This window comes from Triticum urartu, chromosome 3 (genome assembly GCF_003073215.2).
Source record: "Triticum urartu cultivar G1812 chromosome 3, Tu2.1, whole genome shotgun sequence".
Lineage (NCBI taxonomy): Eukaryota > Viridiplantae > Streptophyta > Magnoliopsida > Poales > Poaceae > Triticum > Triticum urartu.
Genome location: NC_053024.1, coordinates 179,798,372 through 179,809,824, shown reverse-complemented (window position 1 = coordinate 179,809,824; position 11,453 = coordinate 179,798,372). Strand labels below are relative to the sequence as shown.

Genomic DNA, 11,453 nt, shown 5'->3' with positions numbered 1-11,453 from the left:
GTTCTCCTCCCTGGATCGTGTAGAAGGGGGTGGGGCGGGACCTCCTCACGCGTGACGGCGTGACCGCGATCTGATCGATGGCGGCGCGATAGCATGCTCCGTGCGGCGGCGTGGAAGTCTGGGCTGGCCAGATCGGGATCCTGGGGCGGCGGCCCTGGAAGGTGGCGGCGGGTGAAGCTCAGGCAACCCGCAACGGCATGGCGTGGTGATTTCCCTGGCCAAGGCGGAACTCCACTGGCGATCCGGTGGCTTTGGCTCCGGATTAGATCAGATCAGTGACGGTGACGAGCACGCGCGGGATCCTTCCTGGCAGCTCTCGTGGTTTGTCGAGGTGGGGTGGCAGCCCTCCCTCGAACTCCAATGATGGCACACACAGGCAGTGGCTGGTGTGCCAGGGCTCCCACGGTGGCAATGCTGCTATGGGTGGTCGTCGGATCTGGGAGGCCAGATCTGGGGCTTTGAAGGTGGTCTGGCCAATGCACGTGATGTCAGATGGATGCTCTTGGGACAAGATCCGGGTGAAAACCTTGTCTACGGCAGGTGGCCGGAGCAGGTGATGGTGACACCCTAGGTGGTTTCCTTCTTGGAGGCATCATCAAGGTGAAGTTCCCGACTCCTTCCACTACCTTTGGGGGAAACCCTTGATCAGTCGATCAAATGATGGCGGTACTAAGGTGTTGTTCCTCTAGTGGGGGCGTCATTCTTGGAGGTATGCATTGGCCTAAGGGACCAGTGGTGGAGCGGCGTTCCATGTGACGCATCGACGACGTGGAGTCTTGGCGGCGTGGCACTGCAGGGCCTCGGCGATGGATGTGTGATGATGGACACGTGTAGGGAGGTGGCACTGTCTGGTGCTATGGTGGCGTCGACGCCAGGCCTTGCAAGGCCGATGCGTCAGTACCTTCTCTAAAGATGGATTGGTGGAAGACGGCGGCGGTGGCCTTTGAGAGTGTGCCAGACCGGTGTGTGCCCCAGACCCGACAACGCCTTGGTTGGGGCCTTCGGCTTTAGATGTTAGGCTTTGGTGCGAGGTCTGTTTGGCATTCGGCTCGGACAATTCGGCACCCCTTCATCAAGTGGATAGGAGTAGCGATAGATGTTGCCAAGATGGTGGCTTCAGACTTACTGATGTATTACTTTGTAAGGTCTTTGTGAATAATTAATAAGATGGCTGCATACATCGCCTAGATGCAGAGGCCAGGGGTCATCCTCCTTTTAAAAAAAACTAATTGTAGCCTCTTTCACAGGTTATGCAGACCTTGAACATGATCAAGAAACACATAAGCACAGCAAAGTGAAATGCCAATGCACATACACATCAGCTGGTGAGATGTTAACAGCAGCCATGGTTTTATTGGCCTAAAGGCAGCCTTGCTGTAGAAACCGAGTGGCAAGTTGAGGGTTTTAAAGTGGATTTTTCTCGTCTGATTATCTATTGCTCCATATTAGGCTAGTGTGCTAGGAATTGCTGGTATCCATCGGGACAACATGATTTTCTTGCACCCTTACAAATTACTATGATTTTGATGTTTTTGTCGGGTACTTATTGTAGTCTTGCTTCACAGGTTATGGAGACCTTAAACATGATCAGGAAACACATAAGCACAACAAAGCGAAATGCCTATGCACATTCACATCAGCTGGTGTGACGCTAACAGCAACCTTGGTTTTATTGGCATGAAGGCGCACTTCAGGTGGTCTGCGATAACTTCTCTAGGTGGTTGATATAGCCCTTGTAGTAGAAACCAAGGGCTAGGTAGTGCAGAGTAGCTTGTTCCCCTCCGTAGGCAGTAGATTTTGCTAGTCTTTGAGCACCATGTAACTGACCCACCCAAACCATGGTTAGTCCTTCTTTGTGCTTGTCTTTGAGCTACACTCTGATGTATGGGGCTGTGTCACCTCTGCAAAGGTGAGACTTGATTGACCAAATATTCCGTTTATGTAAGAGTTTGACAAGGAAATGGTCTGAATTTGCTGTTGTCTCAGGACTACGACTCGCTGTTTTCTTTTATCTTGATATACAAGGTGGCATATATGATCTGAATTCTCTAACTGTCATTTATCTTTCTTTTTTGTTGAACACATCCATTTATCTTTCGTCAGCTATTAATAAATTTTAATAACAAGTCGATCAATACTGAAGAAATTTGCAGACAAGGAACGCAACTAAACAAATCTTCTTTTTCACGGGCAACGGCAGGAGCTCTTCCTATTTCAGTAAAGCAGGGTGGAAATCTGTACATTAACTGGAAACCCAGTTACAGAGAGAAAGAAAAAAGATACTAAACACACAGAGGAGAAACTACTCGCAGAAGATTGGACCTACAACCATCATGTCGTCTCGGATCAAACAAACAACATCCTCTACCTTGGCCTTCTTACCCTCGAAAATTCTCCTATTCCTCCCCTTCCATATATGACAAACTGTGTATTACCGCCATCGTGATTTTCTTTCTGGCCTCCTTCTTTCTGATGTTCCTGGAGATCATTCTCCACCATCCATTGATAGAAGAAACAACGCACGGCGATCCCAAACCATGGGGGTGGGAGGAGTTGAAGGAGAACCAACCTCCTTTGCAAAAGGGTAGTCCAAGAAAAGGTGGTTAACCGATTCAATTTTCTGGTCGCACAGGGAACTGATGTGGCCAACCGCGGGAAGTCTGTCAGCTGTCCAAACTATGTTTTGTAGGATAAGCCAAAGAAAGAATTTGATTTTCCCCTCCGCCTTGACGTCCCAAACCCTTTGCCGCAACGGATTCTTGATGTGACCATAGAATTTCACTTCATAAACAAATCTTCTATTGATGATATTAAACCTGGGGTTTCAATATCAAATATGATGAGGCATTTGTGTTCGAGGAAACAATTTTAGTTAGCTCTTATCTCAGAAATCCACAGTTGGTTGTCTTTTCTTTCACTCTTGATATAAGATTGCCTATATGATGGTGATATGCGGCGACGACAGTTGTCTAACACTGACCATCCCTCTGAACCGGCCGGCAGCATCACGCAAGCATGATGGCTTCCTGGTCGTGCTCGGTGCATTGCAGAGAAAATGAAGGCAAATTCACGGAGAAGGAACATAATTAAAATGAAATTTCTATTGATAATATAATAATTCGGACACGTATAGCCCTAAATACCAAATTCACTCCTAGAATAGGCTAGAATCAGCCGGGCTACACTCTGATTCTGATGGCTAGCACCATTAACACTGACAGCTGAGCTACACTCTGATTCTAATGGCTAGCACCATTCTGAATCTGAGTCTCATGTCGTGGATCGTTGGTTCAGTTGGTCCACAGCAATTAGGGGCACACGGCTCCCATGGCCGGCGTCCAGTTGGCGCATCCAGACTGCATCGGCCCTGGCACCATGCCTCCTCTGGTCGCCACCCCGCAGTACGTCTCAGAGGAGCCACCGCAGGGGCCTATTATGTGAGGCTGCGGCAACTGCTGCTTCTGCTGAATCGGCGCCGGCGCCAGCGCAAATGTGCCACCACAGGGGCTTATCATGTGAGGCTGTGGCTGCTACTGCTTCTGCTGGTTCGTTGGCGGTGGCGGCGCCAGCGCAGATGAGCCACCGCAACGGCTTGTGAGAAGCTGCGGCTGCTGCTGCTGCTGGATCGGCGGCGGCGGCGCCAGCGAGCCGGTGATGGTCGTCTTGACCCCGCACCGCATGATCTCAGCAAGCAGCCGCGCTGTGTTGCACGCATCATCGAGTCCACAGTGCAGGCGGCCCTCCCAGTCCAACCCCGCCGCCCGGATCGCCTCCTGTAGGTTGACCCTCCCTCCGCCGCCGAGCGCCTCCTAGAAGGGGACTCTCAGATTGATCCACTGATCGAAGTAGGAGGGCTTCTCGATGCCCTCGAAGCAGCACTCGAACTCCAGCATGGTCCGTCAATCCCAGTCACCCCAGCTCACGATGGCCAAGCGGACGCGTCTCTTGTTCCCTGCCCCCGCCGTCGCCGCCTTCAGCCAAGTGTCGTGGAGCCAGAGCGCCTCGCCGAGATCCACGTTGCCGTCGACGTCCTCCTGCCGGATGCCGGTGAGTTCCCTGCAAAACTGGGTCAGCACAGGGTGATGTTTTGGACGAACGTACCTGCGAAACGTGGACTCGATGCGGCCGGTGGCGCTGTCGACGAGCACGGCGGGGAACTCAATGATTTCCTGGGGGAAGATCCGCGCGTCTTTGACGCACGTTGCCTCGAAGTCGACCACCACGAAGAAATCAAAATCTTGCTCCAGCCCCTGCCCGCGCGCCGCCATGGCCGCCGGAGTGTGCGCAAACTCGAGACCGAGAGTCGAGATCGAGGAAAGCTGGGATCCAAAACTAGGGCAGATTGGGGAAATTTGGGATCCAAAGTTAGGGCAGGCACAGCTGGATCCCGCAGCTCGATCCGGGCGGGATTTCCAATCCAATTTCAATCCGATGCTCTTCGGAACAATAGTTGGCGCCTTTTTTACGTGGTTGGCGCTATTTCTATAATCTAATCAACAAAATAAAGGTTGTGTGTCAGCGTCTCCGTGCCAGCTTGCGACAGTGAAGAGGATGACCAGGAGCGGGCAAGAAGAATTCAACCCGTGGGTCTCAGCTGCGGCCCACTCGTCGTCGTAACCTTCCTCAGTGGATTGCAGGCCCGAACTGGGCCCGTTAAGGGATGTAACAGTAGTTTATATGCGTGTGGGTGGATAGCGTGTGGAGTTAGGATTGGAGTTGGTGGCTTCGGCCAACACTGTAGCTCGTGGCTGTGAGGAAGGATGGAAGGAACAACCATGGTGGTGGCCTAAATTGAGTGAACCCTAGCTCGTTGCTTACATCTGGTATCAAAGTTGTTCCGATCCTGGAGATTCCACACCACCATCACGCTACGCGATTTCGATTCCGTCGCCATCGGGAGGCCATGGAGAGTCTCTCGGCGGAGGGGAGGAGCATCCATGAGATCCTAAAAACGACGATCTCCGACGACCTCGACCAGCGATTCAAGGTACACGGTGACGATCTCCTCAAATCCATGACCAAGTTGCTTCGAGACACCACGAGCACACTCGACAGCTTGATTTCGTCAAGGATTGACGGGGTCAGGTCCGAGCTCAACCTCGACTTGGAGCAAATCAGGCAGGAGATGGAGGCGCCTGAAGGTGGGGAAGGAAATCATAGGCCGGGTAGCGCAACTGGCACCAGGGATTCGGCACCGAGTCGGGATCCCCTTACTTCTGAATTCTCTGCATAGGACCGGGTTCAGAGAGGCAAGGCGCATCAGATCTATGTATCGTCTCCAGCTCGAGGTATGCAAGAGTCTCACTCTATCAGAGATCTGCAGTCGCCACGAGAACTGGCTAGCTATGAGTCTGCGGACCAATTCAATTATGGACCACGAGTCGAGTTACCACGGTTTGATGGCACAAATCCAAGGTTGTGGCAGGCGAGGTGTGAGGAATACTTCAGGTTGTGGGGCACTTCCAACGGCAGATGGATCTCTTATGCTACAACCCAATTTGAGGGAGCTGCAGCTAGATGGTTGGAGTCAGTTCAGAGGCGATCACCGAATCTCAACTGGACCAAATTCTGTCAGCTGTTGCAGAGCAGATTTGGGCGCAACCAACATCAGAATTTGTTGAGGAAGATGTTCAGAATTGCTCAAATTGGCATTGTAGAAGAGTATGTAGAGCAATTTGCATAACTGTATGACCAGCTGACGGCATATGAAGATAATCCAGATGCTTTGCACTATACTACCAGGTTCATTGATGGCTTGAAACCGGGCGTCAGAATGGCCATAGCCATGCAAAAACCTCGGGATCTAGACACAACATATGAGTTAGCATTACTGCATGAGGAATTGGGGGAGAGTTTGCAACCTCCAGCAACTACCTCTCAAAAAAGAACCTCCAGTGTTTCCTTCTCCAATGTCTCAAGGGGGCGTACTTCTGAAGATAAACGGTCAATTGAGTACAACAAACAAGGGAACACAAAGGAAAGGTGGACTTCCCTGAGGAATTATAGGAAGGCCAAGGGGCTCTGTTTCATTTGTGGAGAAAGGTGGTCCAAGGATCACCAATGTAAACCCACTATGCAACTGCACATTGTACAAGAACTCATTGAACATCTTCAGGGCCCAAACAATAGCATCACTGATAACTCTGAAAGTGATTCTGACAATTTGATGTTGCTGTCAGCCGCTGCGTGTGATAAAGGCAAGTTTGCATTGACCTTTAAAATCAATGTTGAACTCAATAACACACTGCTGTAGTTCCTGGTAGATTCGGGGAGTACCCATTCTTTCCTTAACGAGGCTTGGATCACTTTGTTAAGCAATGTGGAGACAATTAAGAAATCTTCTGTGTCAGTAGCGGGAGGAGGAACCTTGGAATGCACCCACCAGGTCCAAAACTGTTTATGGTCTTGCCAGGGTCACACTTTTGTAACAAATTTTAAACTGCTTCAATTAGGTACATATGATGGAATATTGGGACTTGATTGGTTGGCCAAACACAGTCCAATGCGAGTTGATTGGGAGCAGAAGTGGCTTACTTTCCAAGACAAAAAGGGCACTGTTACCTTGCATAGGGAAATGCCCGAGGAATGTGCTTTCATAGTTATTGCCATCTATTCTGCAGACACAACACAACAAGTGGTGCATCAGCCTAAGATACAAGCAGTGCTGGACAAGTACAAGGAAGTTTTTTCAGAACCCACTGGGCTACCTCCTAGAAGGCAATATGACCACAAAATTCCATTAGTGCCAGGTGCTAGACCTGTTTCCATCAGACCTTACAGAATTCCACCTCATCTGAAAACTGAAATGGAGAAGCAGGTCACTGAACTCCTACAGAAAGGCATGATCATGCCTAGCAACAGTCCTTTTTCTTCGTCTGCACTTATGGCAAGAAGAAGGAAGAGGGTGATTGGAGAATGGTGATAGACTTCAGGCATGTTAATGCTCTCACGGTCAAGGGCAAGTATCCTATTCCAGTAATTGAAGAACTCTTAGATGAATTGGCTGGAGCCTGCTGGTTCTCCAAACTGGATCTTAAGGATGGATACCACCAAATTAGACTAGCTCCAGGTGAAGAGTATAAAACTACATTCCAAGCTCACTTTGGCCATTTTGAGTTTTTAGTTGTGGCATTTGGATTGTCAGGGGGTCCTGGCACATTCCAAGGAGCTATGAATTGTGACTTATCCCCGGTCACCAGGAAATGTGCAGTGGTATTTTTTGACGACATCCTTATATTCAGCAAAACCTTCCAGGATCACCTCCTACACTTAGAAGAGGTATTGGGTATATTACTGAAGAAACAGTGGAGAGTTAAAATGAGCAAATGTGAGTTTGCACAGCAACAGATTGCTTACTTGGGCCATGTCATTAGCAGCAAGGGTGTTTCTACTAACAACTCCAAGATTGTGGCAGTTCAGGAATGGCCTGTTCCTAAGAATGTCAAGGAAGTGAGAGGGTTCTTGGGTTTGACAGGATACTATAGGGAATTTATTAAGCACTATGGGATTATCAGCAAACCCATGACAGAATTGCTCAAGAAGGGAGTGCCATTTTGTTGGACTTCTGTAGTGGACACTGCCTTCCAAACACTCAAACAGGCACTCACTAATGCACCAGTTTTGGTTATTCCAGATTATTCAAAGAAATTCATCTTGGAAACCGATGCCTGTGATGTGGGCATCGGATCTGTTTTGATGCAAGAAGGCCATCCTATAGCATTTGTCAGCAGAGCTCTGGGCCCCAAGAACAGAGCGTTATCGGTGTATGAGAAGGAATATCTTTCTATTTTGCTTGTTGTTGAACATTGGATGACTTACTTACAGTTCCAAGAGTTCATCATTAGAACAGATCTGAAAAGCTTGTCTAATTTGACAGAGCAGAGAATCCACACTCCTTGGCAGCAGAAGGCTTTGAAAAAGTTAATGGGGCTCAATTACGAAATTATGTACAAGAAAGGCTCTAAGAATTCTGCTGCTGATGCCCTATCCACGAGACCCCATTCAGGAGAGCTGGTTTTGGCCCTTTCTTGTGTGCAACCTACTTGGTTGGAGGAAGTTCTAAACAGTTATACGCAGGATGCAAAAGCTCAAGATCTGCTGCAGCAATTAGCTGTGGCTCCCTAGTCTAAATCCAACTATCAGTTGCTGCAAGGACTTATCAGATATAAGGGTCTTATTTGGATTGGGAATAATCCTGCTCTTCACCTCAAGATTTGTCAAGCATTCCATGACAGCCCCATTGGGGGCCATTCTGGATTTCCTATGACTTACAAGCGTGTTCACTCCTTGTTCAAATGGACTAGCATGAAGCTTTTTGTCAAACAATTTGTTCAGTCATGTGTGATCTGTCAACAGGCCAAACCTGAGAGGGTAGCTTATCTTGGTCTTCTATCACCATTACCAGTTCCAACTCAAGCTTGGGTGACAGTCACCATGGATTTCATATCAGGCTTACCTCCATCAGATCAGTTTGACTATATTATGGTGGTCATTGACAAATTCATGAAGTATGGCCACTTTATACCAGTCAAATACCCTTATAATGCACAAAAGATTGCCGAGCTCTTCCTGGATAATGTGTATAAATTGCACAGCATGCCTAGCTACATTGTGTCTGATCGAGACCCGGTTTTCACAAGTCAGTTCTGGCAAATTCTGGTGAAGAGGACTGGAGCTACACTAAATATGAGTACAGCCTATCATCCTGAGACTGACGGCCAAACAAAACGTGTGAATCAGCAAGTGGAATGCTTTCTTCGCTGTTTTATCAGTGCTCATCCAAAAAAATGGAGTAAGTGGTTGTCTCTTTGTGAATTCTGGTACAATACAAATTGGCATTCTGCTCTAAACAAGTCTCCCTTCGAAGTGCTCTATGGCCATAGCCTGCGGTACTTTGGTAATACTTCTGATGATACCTTGGCGCCAGTTGATCTGCAGCAATGGCTTGATGCCCGAGTAGTAGTCCAACAGTCTGTGCGACAGCATTTGCTCCGAACCCAGCAGAGGATGAAACACCAAGCTGATAAAAAGAGAAATGAGCGGGTGTTCGCTGTGGGGGATAGTGTTTTTCTGAAGCTGCAACCATATGTGCAGGCCACTGTTGCTCATCGGGCAAACCATAAATTGGCTTTCAAGTATTGTGGGCCATTCACTGTGCTTGGGAAGATTGGGGAAGTGGCTTATCGTCTACAACTACCAGATTCCAGCAGGATCCATCCTGTCTTCCATGTATCTCAGCTGAAACAATTCATCCGACCTCACCATCAGGTATCTGTGTCTTTACCATCAGCTTATGTTCATCTGCAGATCCCAGTTCGTGTTCTTCAGCAGAGAGTTTGCCAGCTGGGTAAGAAATCTATTCCGCAGGTGCTTGTGGAATGGAGTGGTGCAACGCGAGATGATGCAACCTGGGAAGATAAGGATTCTCTTCGACAGATGTTTCCGCGAGCACCGGCTTGGGGACAAGCCGTTTCTCAAGGACAGGGGGATGTCAGTGTCTGCGTGCCAGCGAGCGACGCTGAAGAGGATGACCAGGAGCGGGGCAAGAAGAATTCAACTCGTGGGCCTTAGCTACGGCCCACTCATCGTCGTAACCTTCCCCAGTGGCTTGCAGGCCCGAACTGGGCCCGTTAAGGGATGTAACAGTAGTTTATATGCGTGTGGGTGGATAGCGTGTGGAGTTGGGATTGGAGTTGGTGGCTTCGGCCAACACTGTAGCTCGTGGTTGTGAGGGAGGATGGGAGGAACAACCATGGTGGTGGCCTAAATTGAGTGAACCCTAGCTCGTTGCTTACACTGTGATTGACGAAAAAACACAATGACTGTGATAGAAGATTCGTTCGACTCTTTTGGACCTTCACATGTTTAATTGATTTTGGTTTTTGTGCGTATCCTCTCCTTCTCTATTGCTAGAAGAGAGGGAGAAAACTCATCCACCAAATTACATCTCGTGCGCCGTCACACACATTCATAATATACAAGTGATCTAATGGCTACTAGACCGCCTATACAACTCGCCAAATAGACCATGGCTCTCTCCCCTAAGTAGGTGAGTCGCCATCCATATCTTCCCTTCATTGGAAATTCTCAACGGCCACACACATAGAAAATGTGGCGTCATAAAACAATAGCATTCTAGTGCTTCCACCGTTTTCACGAAACCTGCAATAACAACAAGGTGCACAAATCCTTCCAGCTATGTGGTTATGTCAATAGTGGTACACATCAAGGTAGCAGCAAGTCATTCACCAATGGAGTTCAGACCACCTTGCCGCATGTTGACATAATCAAGTACCAAATTGATCTGGCGAACACACATGATATCAAGACGTAATCAGTCGTTTTCTATTCTTGGTGGCATAGAGGGCATGTCGCCTAATGCGAGAGTCCATGCCAAGCAAGTCTGTATGAGGTCCAACACGTATTCTTCATAGCCAGCCATGCAAAGAACTTGAAGCGGAGCAGAGCGCGACTATGCTAGATTACCGTTGCAGCAAGATCGTGTTGGTGTCCAAAGAAGTGGCTTGTCATGTTTGGGCTTGCACGGTTGGCGACAACCAACCTTATGAAGTGCTTCGATACTTTCGGGAGAACAGTTGACGAGTTTTGACTCTTAATCCGATTCTCAATCGTTCACACAACTAGATTTCCGCAGCCCACGAGATCAACCATCTGAGTCTTTTTACAGAAGAACATTTGGTCGTGTTTTTAATACAAAACCAAAGGCTGTGATAATAAAAACACTAAAATATAGTACTAGTACAATCGCGACAATTAAAATATGAGTTGTCTTCGTAACAACAAAATCTCGATGATTTATTTCAATTAAAAACAATAACAAATTTATAAGTCTACTAGTTAGAGGAAGAAGAGTGACCCGTGCTTTGTTGATCTATCGGTGAGAGTGGTGGAAATCCCGGTAGTAGCCACATATGGTGATTATATGAATTGCTTGCTTGTCACCGCCATCACTACTACCGCCTACATGTCAAGATCGTGCTCCTAAATATGGTGTGCCTCCACAAGGGTGACACCACATGTCAAATGTAAAAATAGTTGTGTAGTAGTTGGTAGAAGTGCATGCATACGATTTTATTGTTGGGGAACGTAGCAATAATTCAAAAATTTCCTACGTGTCACCAAGATCAATCTAGGAGATACTAGCAACGAGAGAGAGGGAGTGCATCTTCATACCCTTGAAGATCGCTAAGCAAAGCATTACAAGAATGCGGTTGGTGGAGTCGTACACGCAGCGATTCAGATCGCGGTCGATTCCGATCTAAGCACCGAATAATGGCACCTCCGCGTTCAACACACGTACAGCCCGGTGACATCTCCCGCGCCTTGATCCAGCAAGGAGAGAGGGAGAGGTTGGGGAAGACTCCGTCCAGCAGCACCACAACGGCGTGGTGATGGTGGAGGAGCGTGGCATGCCAGCAGGGCTTCGCCAAGCA

General features: G+C 48.4%; 1 pseudogene; it reads right to left on the bottom strand.

Moving 5' to 3' along the window:
- Positions 1-3,083: 3,083 nt before the first annotated feature.
- Positions 3,084-4,516, bottom strand: LOC125543500 (annotated as a pseudogene).
- Positions 4,517-11,453: the final 6,937 nt, after the last annotated feature.